The sequence below is a fragment of the Hyla sarda genome, unplaced genomic scaffold, assembly GCF_029499605.1.
Source record: "Hyla sarda isolate aHylSar1 unplaced genomic scaffold, aHylSar1.hap1 scaffold_2836, whole genome shotgun sequence".
In the NCBI taxonomy this organism is placed as follows: domain Eukaryota; kingdom Metazoa; phylum Chordata; class Amphibia; order Anura; family Hylidae; genus Hyla; species Hyla sarda.
The window spans coordinates 22,753-28,752 of record NW_026609541.1 but is presented as its reverse complement, the minus strand read 5'-3'; the positions used below and the strand labels follow the sequence as shown (position 1 = coordinate 28,752).

The window sequence follows — 6,000 nt, the reverse complement described above, 5'->3', positions numbered from 1 at the left end:
AGGAGACCCCCCCCCCCCATGTTATGTTACATAGTTACATAGTTAGTACGGTCGAAAAAAGACATATGTCCATCACGTTCAACCAGGGAATTAAGGGGTAGGGGTGTGGCGCGATATTGGGGAAGGGATGAGATTTTATATTTCTTCATAAGCATTAATCTTATTTTGTCAATTAGGAACATTCAGCACCCACCCGCTATCAAGGCAGCTGCCTATCATGTCATGCCCTACCTGCACAGGTGTGCTGGCTACTCAAATGATCCAATTAAGGAGGCCATTTAGTCAGCAGCAGCAGAAGTCCTGTGCCTGGACGCTCCAACAGGGGCCAGACACAAGCAGAAGCAGAAGCAGCAGAAGCAGCAGCAGCACCACCTTTTGTTTTTTGGCTGCAGCAGCAGCAAGGCCCACAGGGCTGGCTAGCTGGCTAGCCAGCAAGCAGGTAGCAATGAAAGTAGGAATCTTTCTTTTTAAACCCTGTAAGGGGGTGGTGCACTGTACCCGAAGATACTGCCATATCGGGTCAATGCATAGGGCGACGGAAGCAAGCTTCGAAATCGGCCCCCGTTCTCAAAAATCCATTTAATATATGGTCCCCAGATAGGGGACGTATCAGATATTAAACTGATAAGAACAGATACTACACTTGATCTTAGCCAAAAGGCCGAGAAGCGATAACCGTGAAAGGGGCGGGCCCAACAAGGTCCCCTTCATGGGCACTATCACTGCTTGCTGTCAGGGAGGCTGCCAGACAATTTTCCATGCACACTCTGGGCTGGGGGGCAGTCAACCACCAGTACACACAGCAGAACCTAAACCCATACCATTATTGCTAAGCAGCAAGACAGGGGCCCATTGCACTCCCACGGGGCCTTTTTAAATGCAATCCATAACCCGGATTTGCCAGGAACCCTTCTTACTCCTCCTACTTGCATGTGACACTGGGCTTAGGATCTGCATAGGAAACACACACACAAGCACACACCTACCTTTGTTGCCTGCAGATGCCTCCTTGGCTGTCCCCAAACGGTATCAAACCAACACCCACGGGAAGCTGTAAGCATAGAGGACATGCCTGCACCCCATTGGACTTACCTGTGTGGGTTAAATCCGGGTTATTTGACAACCTATGGCGGTGATGGTTCTGCTCAGGCAGAGCAGTGCTGATGCTCCTCATAAAGCTGTCGCTGCTGTGAAGGTTCTAGGTGACATCACAAATCCCTATGGTTACATACACAACAAAGCTGGGTTGTTGTTGTTTACACTCTGCAAGGCCTGTGGAAGTGAGTGACATCATAGCACTGTAGTTCTGAGGGTTCTAGATGGATGCAACAATCTCCTGTTGCTTCTATGAAGGCCATAATAGACGACATCACCAAACAGCTCCATAGTCACATACACAGCAAAGGAGAGATGTTGTTTACACCTAGTGATGTCAGTGGTATTGAGTGACATCACAGCACAGTGCTAAGGCTCCTGGGCCTGGACACAGCAGCGGCTGCAATATCTCAACGGAGAATACGTTTATATATATGTGTGTGTGTGCGCGTATATATATATATATATATATATATATATATATATATATATATATATTTCTCCGCCGAAATCACTTTTAAACCCATTTCCACCTTTTTTTCCCTTCTCTTCCTCTTACTTTTTTTTCACGTTTTTTTACGTTTTTCTCCTTTTCGCCTCTTTTCTGGGCGTATTATTCTTCTTTTTCTTCTTTTTTTTTGTCTAATGCATACCCCATCAGTGCAGCAATGCTTATTCAATACCGCCAGCAGATGGAGACACTGGGGGATAATTTTCTAAGGATTTATACTGATTTTTCCTGTCTGAATTTGTCGCACAGAAAGTTGCAGGCCAAATATGTGTGACATTTCTGCGACTTTAGCTTCTAGAGCATTTTTACAACATTATACATAGGTGCTGAATACATAAAAAGCGACTGTTCAGCGACAGACAAGTCGCATCGGCTGAAAGTAGGCCAGAATGTCAGTCCATGTTGGAGCAGGTTTAGATACAGTCTAAAGTATAGATCTCAAAGTCTGTGCACAGAATTTAGCAAGGGCCTCGCACCTTCTGATGCATCAGGTAGGTGCACAATAGCATAGCCTAACCCTCTGTACTTTGGTCTATATTGATGCGGGACATAGACAGCCAGCTGATGACCAATCCATTAGTGCAATGGATGGCTGGAAGCATTTGTCTTTGCCTTTGCAATACCACAGAAGCAATGCATGGTCAATGTACAGCAATGACACACCTGTGTGAACAGCCAGGAGACCCCCCCCCCCCATGTTATGTTACATAGTTACATAGTTAGTACGGTCGAAAAAAGACATATGTCCATCACGTTCAACCAGGGAATTAAGGGGTAGGGGTGTGGCGCGATATTGGGGAAGGGATGAGATTTTATATTTCTTCATAAGCATTAATCTTATTTTGTCAATTAGGAACATTCAGCACCCACCCGCTATCAAGGCAGCTGCCTATCATGTCATGCCCTACCTGCACAGGTGTGCTGGCTACTCAAATGATCCAATTAAGGAGGCCATTTAGTCAGCAGCAGCAGAAGTCCTGTGCCTGGACGCTCCAACAGGGGCCAGACACAAGCAGAAGCAGAAGCAGCAGAAGCAGCAGCAGCACCACCTTTTGTTTTTTGGCTGCAGCAGCAGCAAGGCCCACAGGGCTGGCTAGCTGGCTAGCCAGCAAGCAGGTAGCAATGAAAGTAGGAATCTTTCTTTTTAACCCTGTAAGGGGGTGGTGCACTGTACCCGAAGATACTGCCATATCGGGTCAATGCATAGGGCGACGGAAGCAAGCTTCGAAATCGGCCCCCGTTCTCAAAAATCCATTTAATATATGGTCCCCAGATAGGGGACGTATCAGATATTAAACTGATAAGAACAGATACTACACTTGATCTTAGCCAAAAGGCCGAGAAGCGATAACCGTGAAAGGGGCGGGCCCAACAAGGTCCCCTTCATGGGCACTATCACTGCTTGCTGTCAGGGAGGCTGCCAGACAATTTTCCATGCACACTCTGGGCTGGGGGGCAGTCAACCACCAGTACACACAGCAGAACCTAAACCCATACCATTATTGCTAAGCAGCAAGACAGGGGCCCATTGCACTCCCACGGGGCCTTTTTAAATGCAATCCATAACCCGGATTTGCCAGGAACCCTTCTTACTCCTCCTACTTGCATGTGACACTGGGCTTAGGATCTGCATAGGAAACACACACACAAGCACACACCTACCTTTGTTGCCTGCAGATGCCTCCTTGGCTGTCCCCAAACGGTATCAAACCAACACCCACGGGAAGCTGTAAGCATAGAGGACATGCCTGCACCCCATTGGACTTACCTGTGTGGGTTAAATCCGGGTTATTTGACAACCTATGGCGGTGATGGTTCTGCTCAGGCAGAGCAGTGCTGATGCTCCTCATAAAGCTGTCGCTGCTGTGAAGGTTCTAGGTGACATCACAAATCCCTATGGTTACATACACAACAAAGCTGGGTTGTTGTTGTTTACACTCTGCAAGGCCTGTGGAAGTGAGTGACATCATAGCACTGTAGTTCTGAGGGTTCTAGATGGATGCAACAATCTCCTGTTGCTTCTATGAAGGCCATAATAGACGACATCACCAAACAGCTCCATAGTCACATACACAGCAAAGGAGAGATGTTGTTTACACCTAGTGATGTCAGTGGTATTGAGTGACATCACAGCACAGTGCTAAGGCTCCTGGGCCTGGACACAGCAGCGGCTGCAATATCTCAACGGAGAATACGTTTATATATATGTGTGTGTGTGCGCGTATATATATATATATATATATATATATATATATATATATATATATTTCTCCGCCGAAATCACTTTTAAACCCATTTCCACCTTTTTTTCCCTTCTCTTCCTCTTACTTTTTTTTCACGTTTTTTTACGTTTTTCTCCTTTTCGCCTCTTTTCTGGGCGTATTATTCTTCTTTTTCTTCTTTTTTTTTTGTCTAATGCATACCCCATCAGTGCAGCAATGCTTATTCAATACCGCCAGCAGATGGAGACACTGGGGGATAATTTTCTAAGGATTTATACTGATTTTTCCTGTCTGAATTTGTCGCACAGAAAGTTGCAGGCCAAATATGTGTGACATTTCTGCGACTTTAGCTTCTAGAGCATTTTTACAACATTATACATAGGTGCTGAATACATAAAAAGCGACTGTTCAGCGACAGACAAGTCGCATCGGCTGAAAGTAGGCCAGAATGTCAGTCCATGTTGGAGCAGGTTTAGATACAGTCTAAAGTATAGATCTCAAAGTCTGTGCACAGAATTTAGCAAGGGCCTCGCACCTTCTGATGCATCAGGTAGGTGCACAATAGCATAGCCTAACCCTCTGTACTTTGGTCTATATTGATGCGGGACATAGACAGCCAGCTGATGACCAATCCATTAGTGCAATGGATGGCTGGAAGCATTTGTCTTTGCCTTTGCAATACCACAGAAGCAATGCATGGTCAATGTACAGCAATGACACACCTGTGTGAACAGCCAGGAGACCCCCCCCCCCCATGTTATGTTACATAGTTACATAGTTAGTACGGTCGAAAAAAGACATATGTCCATCACGTTCAACCAGGGAATTAAGGGGTAGGGGTGTGGCGCGATATTGGGGAAGGGATGAGATTTTATATTTCTTCATAAGCATTAATCTTATTTTGTCAATTAGGAACATTCAGCACCCACCCGCTATCAAGGCAGCTGCCTATCATGTCATGCCCTACCTGCACAGGTGTGCTGGCTACTCAAATGATCCAATTAAGGAGGCCATTTAGTCAGCAGCAGCAGAAGTCCTGTGCCTGGACGCTCCAACAGGGGCCAGACACAAGCAGAAGCAGAAGCAGCAGAAGCAGCAGCAGCACCACCTTTTGTTTTTTGGCTGCAGCAGCAGCAAGGCCCACAGGGCTGGCTAGCTGGCTAGCCAGCAAGCAGGTAGCAATGAAAGTAGGAATCTTTCTTTTTAACCCTGTAAGGGGGTGGTGCACTGTACCCGAAGATACTGCCATATCGGGTCAATGCATAGGGCGACGGAAGCAAGCTTCGAAATCGGCCCCCGTTCTCAAAAATCCATTTAATATATGGTCCCCAGATAGGGGACGTATCAGATATTAAACTGATAAGAACAGATACTACACTTGATCTTAGCCAAAAGGCCGAGAAGCGATAACCGTGAAAGGGGCGGGCCCAACAAGGTCCCCTTCATGGGCACTATCACTGCTTGCTGTCAGGGAGGCTGCCAGACAATTTTCCATGCACACTCTGGGCTGGGGGGCAGTCAACCACCAGTACACACAGCAGAACCTAAACCCATACCATTATTGCTAAGCAGCAAGACAGGGGCCCATTGCACTCCCACGGGGCCTTTTTAAATGCAATCCATAACCCGGATTTGCCAGGAACCCTTCTTACTCCTCCTACTTGCATGTGACACTGGGCTTAGGATCTGCATAGGAAACACACACACAAGCACACACCTACCTTTGTTGCCTGCAGATGCCTCCTTGGCTGTCCCCAAACGGTATCAAACCAACACCCACGGGAAGCTGTAAGCATAGAGGACATGCCTGCACCCCATTGGACTTACCTGTGTGGGTTAAATCCGGGTTATTTGACAACCTATGGCGGTGATGGTTCTGCTCAGGCAGAGCAGTGCTGATGCTCCTCATAAAGCTGTCGCTGCTGTGAAGGTTCTAGGTGACATCACAAATCCCTATGGTTACATACACAACAAAGCTGGGTTGTTGTTGTTTACACTCTGCAAGGCCTGTGGAAGTGAGTGACATCATAGCACTGTAGTTCTGAGGGTTCTAGATGGATGCAACAATCTCCTGTTGCTTCTATGAAGGCCATAATAGACGACATCACCAAACAGCTCCATAGTCACATACACAGCAAAGGAGAGATGTTGTTTACACCTAGTGATGTCAGT

The 6,000-nt window shown here is 46.7% G+C and overlaps 3 non-coding genes across 3 annotated transcripts; all 3 read right to left on the bottom strand.

Annotated features, from left to right (window-relative positions):
• Window positions 1-482: 482 nt before the first annotated feature.
• Window positions 483-673, bottom strand: LOC130326343 (U2 spliceosomal RNA). The gene has a single exon (XR_008870954.1). It is a non-coding gene; the product is annotated as a U2 spliceosomal RNA (small nuclear RNA).
• Window positions 674-2,764: 2,091 nt separating this feature from the next.
• On the bottom strand, window positions 2,765-2,955 carry LOC130326342 (U2 spliceosomal RNA). Its single transcript, XR_008870953.1, has one exon. It is a non-coding gene; the product is annotated as a U2 spliceosomal RNA (small nuclear RNA).
• Window positions 2,956-5,045: 2,090 nt separating this feature from the next.
• LOC130326341 (U2 spliceosomal RNA) lies at window positions 5,046-5,236 on the bottom strand. The gene has a single exon (XR_008870952.1). It is a non-coding gene; the product is annotated as a U2 spliceosomal RNA (small nuclear RNA).
• Between the last annotated feature and the right edge of the window lie 764 nt (window positions 5,237-6,000).